Below are 11743 nucleotides of genomic sequence, written 5' to 3' on the forward strand. Positions count from 1 at the left end.
TAGATAAATCGGTTAATATGGTTCGGTTCGGTTTGGTTTTTCGGTTTTCGGTTCAAAAGTGCCCACCCCTAAGGACGGCACGAATGGATGGTATATGGTCCATGACTCCCTTCCAGGATGATTGCACCCACGCTCGATTAACTAGTGTGCCCAGAAAAGAAAATCTGAATCTTTTGACCTGCACCTCTAAGCTGCTGATGTGAAGATGCATGCCGCACCCAACCCAAATGTTCTGGCGGAGAGTGATGGGTAATAGTGAGTACACTGCAGGTCCGCAGCACGGTGAAGTTGGTGTAAATCTGCGCATGCACAACTCAAACTCCAACAAGGACCGACGAGCATGCACCACCTCGATTGATCGTCACCAGAAAGCACGGAGAAATAGGAGGAGAATGGCATGGTTTCGGTCGGGTTCAGTCAGATTCGTACGACGCTGGGGTGCGTCCCAAGGAACGGAACCAACGGACGGACGGACGAGACAAGCCATCGTCCGTCGGTCGGTCAAGGAGGCAATCAGTCGAGGCGACGGCGACGCGGGCATGCATGGAGTGGAGTACCATGATTAAGGTCGCGTGTCGCCGCGCTGCAGGGTGGCCGCCGCACGCGGGGCTCACCGGCGACGTTGACGTCGCGCTCGGCACGAACCAGAACCAAACCGAACCCTGAACCTTAAGGCCTCGTTTGTTTCGCGTGGATCGGAGGGGATTTCGGAGGATTAACCTCGCGAGGCCCAAAATCCTCGCAAAGCCCCGTCAGCCCGTTTGGTACGCGAGGTTAGATGGCCAAACCCCCTCGATTCCCCTTCGATCCACTTCTCCCCACGCGGTTCAGAACCCTCGGGCGGGGGCTCGAGGATTTGGCCGCCCGACACTCGCCAAGACGCCGCCGCCGACTCCTCCCCAAGACTACGCGCCGCTCGACGTCGGCGATCTCCTCCGGCGTACTGGACTTCTCCCCGGTGGTAAGTCATCGTCGCCCCTCCCCTCCCCTTCCCCCTCCTCTCCCGAGAGAAGCCATGGCTGCCACCTCCCGCACGCCCTCCGTCCGCCTCGTCCTCACCGGCGAGCACGCCAAGAACGGCGTATCCTACCCTAACCCTACCCGGCTAGCTCTCCTCTTCAAGCCCCTCTTATACCCTAACCCTAGCCCGCGAGATTGCCATAAATTTGTGTTGGTGATGGTATGATGCATCTAGGAGGATAAATTGGCTGATTCTAAACCAAGTTCGCCCCCTCCTGGTGACAGTTGTTGATCCCGCGGTCGATCTGCGTGCCTATCTAGAGATATATAGTAGTATTAGTAGTGCTTGTTTGTGCTGGTCTGATGCTAATGGTGATGGCAGTGTGGTGCAAATTGTATTAGTGATGGTGATGGTCTGATGTTGTAACTGTTATGCGTATGTGCGGTGAGCCTATGACCATGGACAGCCTCTTGATTGCTAGTTCAAGGTCATACGTAATTCTTTGTTAGGAAACAATGGACGAACTTGTCTCTATATTCGTACACGAGGCTATTTTTTTAGTATGCTCGTTGTTTTACTTTCTGCTTGGTGCAGATAAGAGAACACCTACATGTGAAAGCACAATAGGTGAAAACCCAGATTTGATATAGCGTGTCCTTTTGAATTGGTTGGCCAAGAAAAAAAAGAAACTCCACATATTTAAGTAAAAACAGCTGCAGCGACTGCTGCAATGGACATGAGCGATGGACTGAGACTCAGGCAGGGGTCATGGGCGGCGTCGGTTGACCGTTCATGGCTGCGTGTGCTGGTCTGCCTGCCGTGAATTGACTCTTCATTTTCTTGTTGCGATCCTCTGTCAAAACTTTGACCGTTCTCTGGAACAAGTGCTACCATTCTACCAAGCTTTCAATTAGCAGTCAGCACAAGGAAACAATAGCAGCTCTTAATGATCCATTCTTACTAATTGTTTTTAACTGACCAAAATTTGAGCAGTTTGGCGACTGTTTAAGTATCTTATTTGATTTTTTTAACTGATATGTTCTTATTTTGACAGCCTGCCGCCCCGATTCTTGGGATCCAGTTGTCACGCCTAATTTCGGTAATGTACACAAACTTTTTGGCCTCTAGACCTTATTTCTTAAGTGAATGGATACTGGTGTGGATCCTTTCTGAATGGATACTGGTGTGGATGTGTCTTTCTGAATGAATGTGCACTTTTAATTAATTTCCTTCTGAATAGAGACTACAGTCATCTGAATGGCTGATCAGCTTTCGGTTTGTGAAACGGAATTCGGTTCTTGCTGTGGCTATGTTTTGTCCAGAATGCTAGATGCAAGCCCACGTGGTTAGAGCATGTCTAGCCATTCCCTCAAATCTTTATAACAAGAGGCAAATTGTGTCCTGAATTTTTCTGTGAGCGACCCATTTGCCTTCACCAGCCGGGTGTTGGGGACGTGTTCTTGTTGGTCAGTATCGATCATTGGTGTTTTACCTTGACACTTGTTTTGGTCCTGACCTATTTTGCTCTGCTTTTGAAATACTTGCGAGCTGATCCGCCCCGTGGTCTCTGCTTCATTCTGTGTATTAAGTGGTCTTCTTGATATTTATCAATCGTTATGCCTCATATCACCACTTTTTGAGCTGGAGAATTGATTCGTTATACCGCTACTATATTATAGTACTAACACTTGGATTAGTGAGAGAGAGAGAAACGTACATATTTCTGTGAGATCTCTGTGATGAGTAGTCGGATCACTACTACATGTTTCTGTGACATAGTACAACAGTGTACATGATGCAATCAAAATGAACATGCTCTCACAGTAACATGCATTCCGGAGTGTACAGGATAGGATGGCCTTGTGCTATCTACTCCCTCTGTTCTCAACTTAGATATGTTCTTATTTTGATAGAATCCTGCCACTTGGATATCTTCTTATTTTAAGAGTAAATTTATTCCAGGGCCAAAGACTTGTACATGTTCAGTTTAGTACTGTATTGAACTAGTTTTGCTTTGACAATTGTGGCTGGCTGATGTATCTCTGCTGCTGACTCTGCTTATCTGCAAGTAGAAGTAGTAGTCGTAGTTTCTGTGGTACTACTGTATGTATCTCTGCATTTGTATTTTATTATCTGCAAGTAGTAGGGCTTGTTTTACATGTATTAAGCTTAGTTGATTACTATGTTCTGGCGATACTTGACGAAATCTACTATTATGCTTTTGTATGTATTACTCCCTCTGTAAATAGAACTAATGTTCATCTAGCAAAGCTATTTGCTGTAACAGTTTTTCTCAAGGCACTCTAATATTCATCTCTTTTTGTTTCATTAGGTTCTCAAGCACCAAAAGAAGGCACAATAAACAAGCCGAATGGATAAATTTCTCCCATGACACCAAGAGATGGATACATTTGTTTGCATTATCTTTGTTGCAAAATGATGTTGTGGCTGTGATGAACTGTTTGCTGTGAAAGATTATGTTGTTATGATAAATTATGAATGCTGGGATTTGGGATTCAAAGTCATGCTGTTATGATAAATTATGTTGTTGCCGTGATGAGATATTGCTTTCAAGTCATGCAAAATTATGTTGTTGGGAAAACTGCTGCTAAATTATGAGATGTTGATTTCGAGTCATTTTTTCAGGTAATTCTGTAGCAAGGATATAAGGGGAGTTTGTTACATTGTAAAGATTGGATTTTTAAATGTTCTACATCATGTTATGTCAACATGACAAACCCCTTCTACCAAATAGAAATTTTAAACAAAAAGGATTGTGAAAGTAAGGGTTTTGAGGATTTAAGGGGTTTTGAGGGGATTGGGTGGAAGAGGGGGATTCACCAAATCCCCTGAAATCCCCCCCCCCCCCCCCCCCCTCCCAAAACCTCTACAATCCCCTCCTATCAAATGAGGCCTAATGGAATCGAGGACGACCGCATGCCACAATGCGATGCACGGAGCCGTGGCTGCGGCCGGGGACTGTTTCGGGCCTGGCGTTGCCGAGGGTTGGGGCGTCGCCGCTTTTGTCGCCGGTCCCGGGGAGCCGCGCATACTATTTGGCGCACCCATCCAGTGCGCTCGATCAGCGTATGGGCAGGCCCATTTTATGTATATATTTCAGCGCCGGTTTTGGAAAGGTTTTCTCGTTTCTTTGTATTTCGTTTCATTTTTTCTTTCTTTTTGGTATTTTCTATCACGTTCCATTTCATTCTATTTTTCTTTTTCTCGTTTCCTTCTCTGTTTTTTCTTTTTAAAATTATTTTTTTCTGTTTCTTTCTCTTCTTTTTTTCGCGAACATTTTTCAACTATGTGACATCTTTTTAAGATCATAAATATTTTTTAAAATTCATGATTTTTTTTTTGAAGTTACGATCATTTTTTGAAATTATGACGCTTTTTAAAATTCGTAAACTTTTTTTATTCATGAACAATTTCCTAAATCGAAGGGGAGCCTTGGCGCAGTGGTAAAGCTGCTGCCTTGTGACCATGAGGTCACGGGTTCAAGTCCTGGAAACAGCCTCTTGCAGAAATGTAGGGAAAGGCTGCGTAAAATAGACCCAAAGTGGTCGGACCCTTCCCCAAACCCTGCGCAAGCGGGAGCTACATGCACTGGGGCTGCCCTTTAAAGTGATCGGACCCTTCCCTGACCCTGCGCAAGCGGGAGCTACATGCACCGGGCTGCCCTTTTTTTTAACAATTTCCTAAATCGTGAACGTTTTGCAACTTCATGACATTTTTTGAAAATGTGTAAATTCTTTGCAACATGTGAAGAGTTTTTTAAATTTGGGATTTTTTTCCAAATTCTGGAATTTTCCTGTTTCTGCCAAACATTATTTTAGTTCATGAATATATCCAAAATCCGTGAACATTTTTTTAATTTATGTTTTTTTATTTCGAACATTCTTCCAAATTCCCAGAGATTTTTTTTGCATATTGTGAATATTTGTCTATTAATTCATGAACATTTTGAAAATTGCAAACATTTTTTAATACAAACATTCTTTTTGAAATCGCAAACTACTTTTTTAAATCCATAAGCATTTATCATTTCCCAAAAAAATTTAATTTACGATCACTTCACAATTTGTAATTTTTTTTAAATCCTGAATTATTTTTATAAAGGACAAAGTTGAAACACAAAAAAGAAAGAAAAAAACCTAGGGGCTTCCCGCTTGGCACATGAGGCCGTTGGGGAGGGGGGGGGGGGGTGCGCGCTCCATATTTTCGGGGCAGATCCTATTTGGTGATTTGGGCGCCCATTATAGGCCAGTTTGCAAACGGGCGCCTAAAGCACACTGGCCCTCCTATGAGCTAGGTCGCCCCGTTTTACTTTTTCTTTCTTTTCTAATAAAGAAAGAAAATAGGGTTCAATAGTAGGGTTCGAACTAGAGACCTATGGTTCATAGCATAGGCAACTAACCACAAGGCCATCTAGATCGACTGTGCCAACTCACAACTTTGCTCACTTTTATCCCCTTCAGTTCCGATAACTTTTATCTTTATCCTTTTCTTTTCATATTTCATTTTTCTTTGAGCGGTTTAGTTTAGGTTTTTTTCTTTTTCTTTTTCACATGAACTTTTTCTTCAAATTTGTGAACTATTTATAAATTGATGAACTTTTCTTCAAGATCGACAATTTTTTTCAGAATTGATGAACTTTTTTCAAAATTGGTAACTTTTGTTTCAAAAATGACGAACGTTTTTTTTCAAAATCGAATAGACTTTTTCAGAATTAATGATTTTTATTTTTAAAATTCCGGTGAAGTTTTTCCAACTCATTAATATTTTTCAAAATCTAGTGCAATTTTTTAAAATTTATGAAGTATTTTCGAAATTAATGAGCGTGTTTATGTTTTGTGAACATTTAATTTTTGAAAATCCGGTGAACATTTTTCAAATTCGTGAACACTTTTCAAAATTGATGAACTTTTTCAATTTTATGAAAAATTATTTTTAAATATGAGAATTGATTTTTAGAAATGTCTGAATTCTTTTCAAAAATTAAATTTTATTTTTTCAAATAATTTATAGTAGGACTGAAACAAGAGTCAATTAACGTTCTCTTCAGATATAAAATGTCAAAGTTATCGGATTGCAGTGGTTGTTGCTCTAAGTTCGTCCACGATGGCATGCGAGTCCGAATCCCACTTTTTGCACAATAACAATGTTGATTTTTTTGAGCTGGACGTGAGTGATGCTGGGCCGGCCTACTATGGCTTGACTTCGAGCGCCAACTAACCTAAGCGACGCTGAGGTGCCGAACAGGAGCTCCCAGTTTCAGGCGCGTACGGCGCCATATAGAGGTCCCGCGGGGATCCTATTAGCCGCACATGTTGAGGTCAGTCGCGCACGCAGATTTGGGCCGGCACAAGTAGGCTTTTCCAGGAGACTCATTTCCAGTTTTGGAAGGTTATAAGCCCATGATGAGCAAGCCCAGAAGAGATCTGGTTTATTGCCGCTGATGTCATGCATTTTTCTTTCAACTATTATAGTATTTTTGTTATTAATATATTTTAAAATTTTGATTTATTTTACAAAAAATGTTCCTGCGTTTCAAATAAATGTATGTGAATTTCTTTTAAATTATGTACGCAAATTAAAAAATAAATGTTTACATGATAAAAAATGTTTTGTGCCATTAGAAAAAATGTATGTAACATTTTAAGAAATATTCTCATTTTTTAACAGACGTCATGACATTTATAAAAATGTTTATACAAATGTAAAAATATGTTCACGTTGTTAAAAAATGCTTATTGTCATTTAATAAATTTACGTCACATTTGAAAGAAATACTCTCACATTACAAAAAAAAGTTTCGTGACATTAAAGAAAATTTAAAAAATTGCAAATAAAATATTTGCTTAGTTTAAACAAAATGTTTATTGCCCTGAAAAATGGATTAACACATGGTTTCGAAATGTTACAGTGTATTTCAAAAATTGTAGAAAAAATGTACTTCAGTTTTTTTAATCATGTATTTGATTTTATTAAATGTATCTAAAAATAATGTTTCAGATGTGTACAAAAAGTGCATGATGTGTACGAAAAAGAATGCACACCAAAACATGTATTTGAAATGGCCCCTCCCTTCCTTACTCTTTTAAAGGGAATGAAATAACAAAAATGCACACAATTTACCCTGAAAATTTGTTTCACAATATGCGAAAAAACATGTAATAGTGGAATTTTTGCAAAAAAAAACTTTGGAAAGAAGGAATGAATTAGTGGCATTCATATTATTCTTAAAGGAGAAGGAAAACAAAATAAACCCAAAACACATTCAGAATAATGACACTTTCTAAGGAAGAATGAACTAGTGGTATTGATTTTACAAAAAAATAATGACAAAAATTTGCACACAATTTACGCAAAAATTGCGACCTTTATAAAATGCAAGTATAAGCATATAATAATGGACTTTTCTTAAAGAAAGTTTCTCACAAGGGACTGAAGTAGTGGGATTGTTATTACCCTTATAGAAAGAAAATAAAACAAACACCAAAACAGATTAGAATAACGAAGTTTTCTAAGAAAGATTGAATTAATGGCATTGGTATTACCATTTAAGAAGAAAGAACATGAAAAAAAAACAATGACAACATTTGCACTCAATTAACACAAAATTGTGCTTATTATAATATACAATAATAAGCACATAATAGTACAAGTTTCACAAAATGGAAGTTTTTGACGAAGGAATGTATTAGCAGCATTAGTACCCCTAAAGAAGAAAGGAGATGAAATAAAAACTAAAACAAAATCAAAATAATGATGTTTTACAAGACATAATGAAACCGTGGTTTTGGTTACCCTTCAAGAAGAGATAAAATAAAATAAAACCAAAATAATGAAGTTTTCTAGGAAAGATGAATTAGTGGCTTTGGTATTACCCCTGAAGAAGAAGAAATGAAATAAAATTGAAAAATAATAATAATGAAGTTTTCAACGAAATGATGAATTAGAAGCTTTGGTATTACCCTTTAAGAAGAAAGAAAATTAATAAATATAACACAAAATCAAAATAATGGAGTTTTCTAAGGAAGAGTGAATTAATCCTTTAAGAAGAAAGAAAATAAAAACAATAACAAAGTCTACACTCCATACACACAAAATTATGTTTTATAAAGTATGCAATAATAAGAATATAATAGAGGAATTTTCACAAGACAGACATTTCCTAAGAAGGAATTAATTAGCGGCCTTTGTATTACCCTTAAGAAGAAAGAAAATGAAGGTAAAAGAAAAGCAAAATAAAAATAATTAAAATTTTCTAAGGAAGCAAGAATTAGTGGCATTGTTATTACCCTTTTAAAAGACAACAAAAAAAACAAAAACAAAAACAATATCAAAGTAATGAAGTTTTTCTAAGGAAGAATGAGTTATGTTGGTATTACCCTTTAAATAGAAAGAAAATGAAAAAAATATGAAGCAAATACTTTACAAAAATTGTACACAATTTAGTCAGGGATTGCGTATTTTTTATAGTATGCAAGAATAAGCATGTAATTTTGAAATTTCACAGTTACCAAGAAGGAACAAATTAGTGGCATTGATATTACCCTTAAAAAGAAAGAAGATGAAATTAAAATTAAACAAAAACAAAAACAAAATAAAAAACAAAGTTTTCTAACGTACAGTAAATTAGTGACGATGGTATTACCCTTGAAGAAGAAATAAAATGATTTTTTTTCAACTCTATGTTTTTTTAGTATGTAAGAAAAAAACAATATTGTGATTTTCATACTTTATAAGCATATTATATAGTACTTACACGTATACATTCCGAACTCACCCAAAATTCAAAAAATACCCATAAAAACCGACTAAAAATAAAAATAAAATACAAAAAATGCATACAAAAAAATGATGAAGCACTGTAGCCCTATAAACAAGCAACCCAAAATGAGCTTCAGCCCAAATAGAAATTGACTAACCCAAAACAGTGGTTAGTCAAAATTTTGGGCTGAGAAAACAACAACAGTCACAATTGAAAAACATGAATCTTGAAGTAAAAAATACCAATCAATGACCTAAAAAATCAACTGACCCAAATTGAATTTTCAGGCACTAAATTGGGCCAGCAAACGGAATCCTTTGCCTATTTCCCTACCCTACTGCATGGCAGCTTTCCGAACCCTGAGCAAGTCCAACATTGGGTGGTTTTCCGATCCGGCTAGAACTCATCACGAACATGATAGATATAACGCTTGCGTCCCCTACTGGTCCCCAGGCACGGCGCAGACACCCCAGTGCACGCCCTCTACCGCTCCGTGCGTGCGCAATTGGAATAACCGACATGGCGGACGACGAGACAGCCTCCAGGGGCATGACCGCGGTCGCCTCCCGAATCGCCTCCATCTGCGCAATCGGTGGCCACGGGGCACTTGGTATTGCAGCCCTGAACGCCAGGCGATTCGATGTCGTTTCAGCCATGATCGACGGGGTCGCCCAGGGAAGCAGAAGGAGGACGATGAGGAAGCGGTGCACGGACAACTCTCGCTGCTACGAGGAGGTGTGCATGCTCGGCGGGGGCACATTCAGCTACGTCTTCAAGGCGCGACACCACGCCATCGGCCAGACCGTCGCCGTGAAGGCTCTTCGCTGCGAAGGGTCTGACTCCAAACACGTCGTCGGTGAGCTCCTTCAGGAGGCCTGCATCATGGCGGCATGCGGCGGCCACCCCTCCCTCGTCGCCCGTGAATCAATGGAAGGCTGACCCGCGACAGCCTTCGCATTGATTCCTGCGGGAAACCAAGACGAGGAGGACGACGAAGGTTCTCGGCGTCGCCTAGTCGCTGAGTCGGCGGGTCCACCAGTTTTCGCGCCAAATTCGTTTCCCCTGGCGCCCCGGGCTCGGCCTGGGTCCACCGCTGCCAATTTCGGCCCTAGCCGGCGAATTTTGGGCTCCTGGGGCGCGACTGAACCGATTCTTTTCGAGCCGGTGATAAAAAAAAGGCTGTGGGGCGTTGTGTGTGTGTGTGGGGTGGGGGGGGGGGCAGTGGAGATGCTCTTTGTTGTCATTCAATTATAGCAATCGTAATGAAGAGGTGTCTCGCTGAGATACCGTATTGTGTGGCAGCCAAAATTGTAGCTGTTGAAGGTTAGTTGTGAGCCGCCGCAATATCAACTTAATATTGGTGGAAACAAGCATTGGTGGTGTATTTGCCCCTCCCTTTGTTACTGGTGAATGTAACCCATTTTGTGTGATCTGTCGGTGAGTTTCACCAGCAAGGACAGCTGGAGTCTGTGTACCCTGGACTAGACCTTTGACAGGAGAAGTAGCATATGTATGTGCAATGAATGGCAGCTGCTGGTTGGCTCCTGAACTGAAGGTTTTCAGTACCGGTTCAGGAGTTCCAAGAGGTTTTCAGTACAGTACACAACACCAACAGTAATCTATGCCTTGCAATTTTAGCTCCATCACAATGAAAACAACACATGGCGAGGTAACAACAAGACTACCACCAACAAACCATATCTATCAAACAGCCCGGTTGTACCCAATTTACACAAGAAATGTGCTTTTTTATAATATACAAGAATACACACATAATAGTAAAAGTTTTACAAAAAAGAAGTTTCTGATGAAGAAATGTATTAGCGACATTAGTACCCTCAAAGAAGAATGGAAATGAAATAAAAACTAAAACAAAATCAAAATAATGAAGTTTTACAAGAAAGAATGAATTAGTGGCTTTGGTTACCCTTTAAGAAGATAGAAAATGAAATAAAAAATCAAAATAATGATGTGTTTCCAGGAAAGAATGAATTAGCGGCATTGGTATTACCCTTTAAAAAGAAAAAAAAGAAAAAGAACTGAAACAAAATGAAAATAATGAAGTATTCAAAGAAATGATGAATTAGTGGCTTTGGTATTATCCTTTAAGAAGAAAAATAAACAAATAAAAATAACAAAAAATCTAAATGATGAAGTTTTCTAAGAATGAATTAATCCTTTAAGAAGAAAGAAAACAAAATTTTCACACAATATACACAAAATTATGTTTTATAAAATATGCAATAATAAGAACATAATAGAGGAATTTTCACAAGAAAGAAATTTCCTAAGAAGGAGTGAATTAATGGCATTTGTATTACCCTTAAAGAAGAAAGAAAATGGAACAAAAACTAAAGCAAAATCAAAGTAATGAACTTTTTCTAAGGAAGAATGAGTTAGTGGCGTTGGTATTAGTGTTACCCATTAAGAAGAAAGAAAATGAAAAAAAATAAGCAAATACTTTACAAAAATTGCACACAATTTACTCAGAAATTGCGTTTTTATAGTATGCACAAATTTCATAAAAAAAATTTACTAACAAGGAACAAATTAGTGGCATTGGTATTACCCTTAAAAAATATAGAAGATGAAACTAAAATTAAAACAAAAACAAAAAAATAAAAAATAAATTTTCCTAACGAAGGATGAATTAGTGACGATAGTATTACCCTTGAAGAAGAAATTAAATAAAAAAAACTTAACAACTCTATGATTTTTTTAATATGTAAGAAAAAATAATATTTCATTTTTCGTACCCTGGTATACTTTATACACATATTATATAGTACTTACATGTATACATTCTAAACTCACTCAACATTCCGAAAATGCCCATAAAACCGACTAAAAAGAAAAAAAGAAAAGCAAAAAATGCACACAAGAAATGAGGAAGCACATGAGCTTCAGCCCAAATAGAAACTGACTGACCCAAAACAGTGGTCAGTCGAAAATTTGGGCTCAAAACACAACAACAGTCACAATTGAAAAAAAAAGAGCACGAA

The 11743-nt window shown here is 38.7% G+C and overlaps 1 long non-coding RNA gene across 1 annotated transcript; it reads left to right on the top strand.

Annotated features, from left to right (window-relative positions):
- Window positions 1-603: 603 nt before the first annotated feature.
- LOC123190556 (uncharacterized) lies at window positions 604-3518 on the top strand. Its single transcript, XR_006496385.1, has 3 exons — window positions 604-961; window positions 2016-2060; window positions 3294-3518. It is a non-coding gene; the product is annotated as an uncharacterized lncRNA (long non-coding RNA).
- Window positions 3519-11743: the final 8225 nt, after the last annotated feature.

The sequence above is a fragment of the Triticum aestivum genome, chromosome 2A (genome assembly GCF_018294505.1).
Source record: "Triticum aestivum cultivar Chinese Spring chromosome 2A, IWGSC CS RefSeq v2.1, whole genome shotgun sequence".
In the NCBI taxonomy this organism is placed as follows: Eukaryota; Viridiplantae; Streptophyta; class Magnoliopsida; order Poales; family Poaceae; genus Triticum; species Triticum aestivum.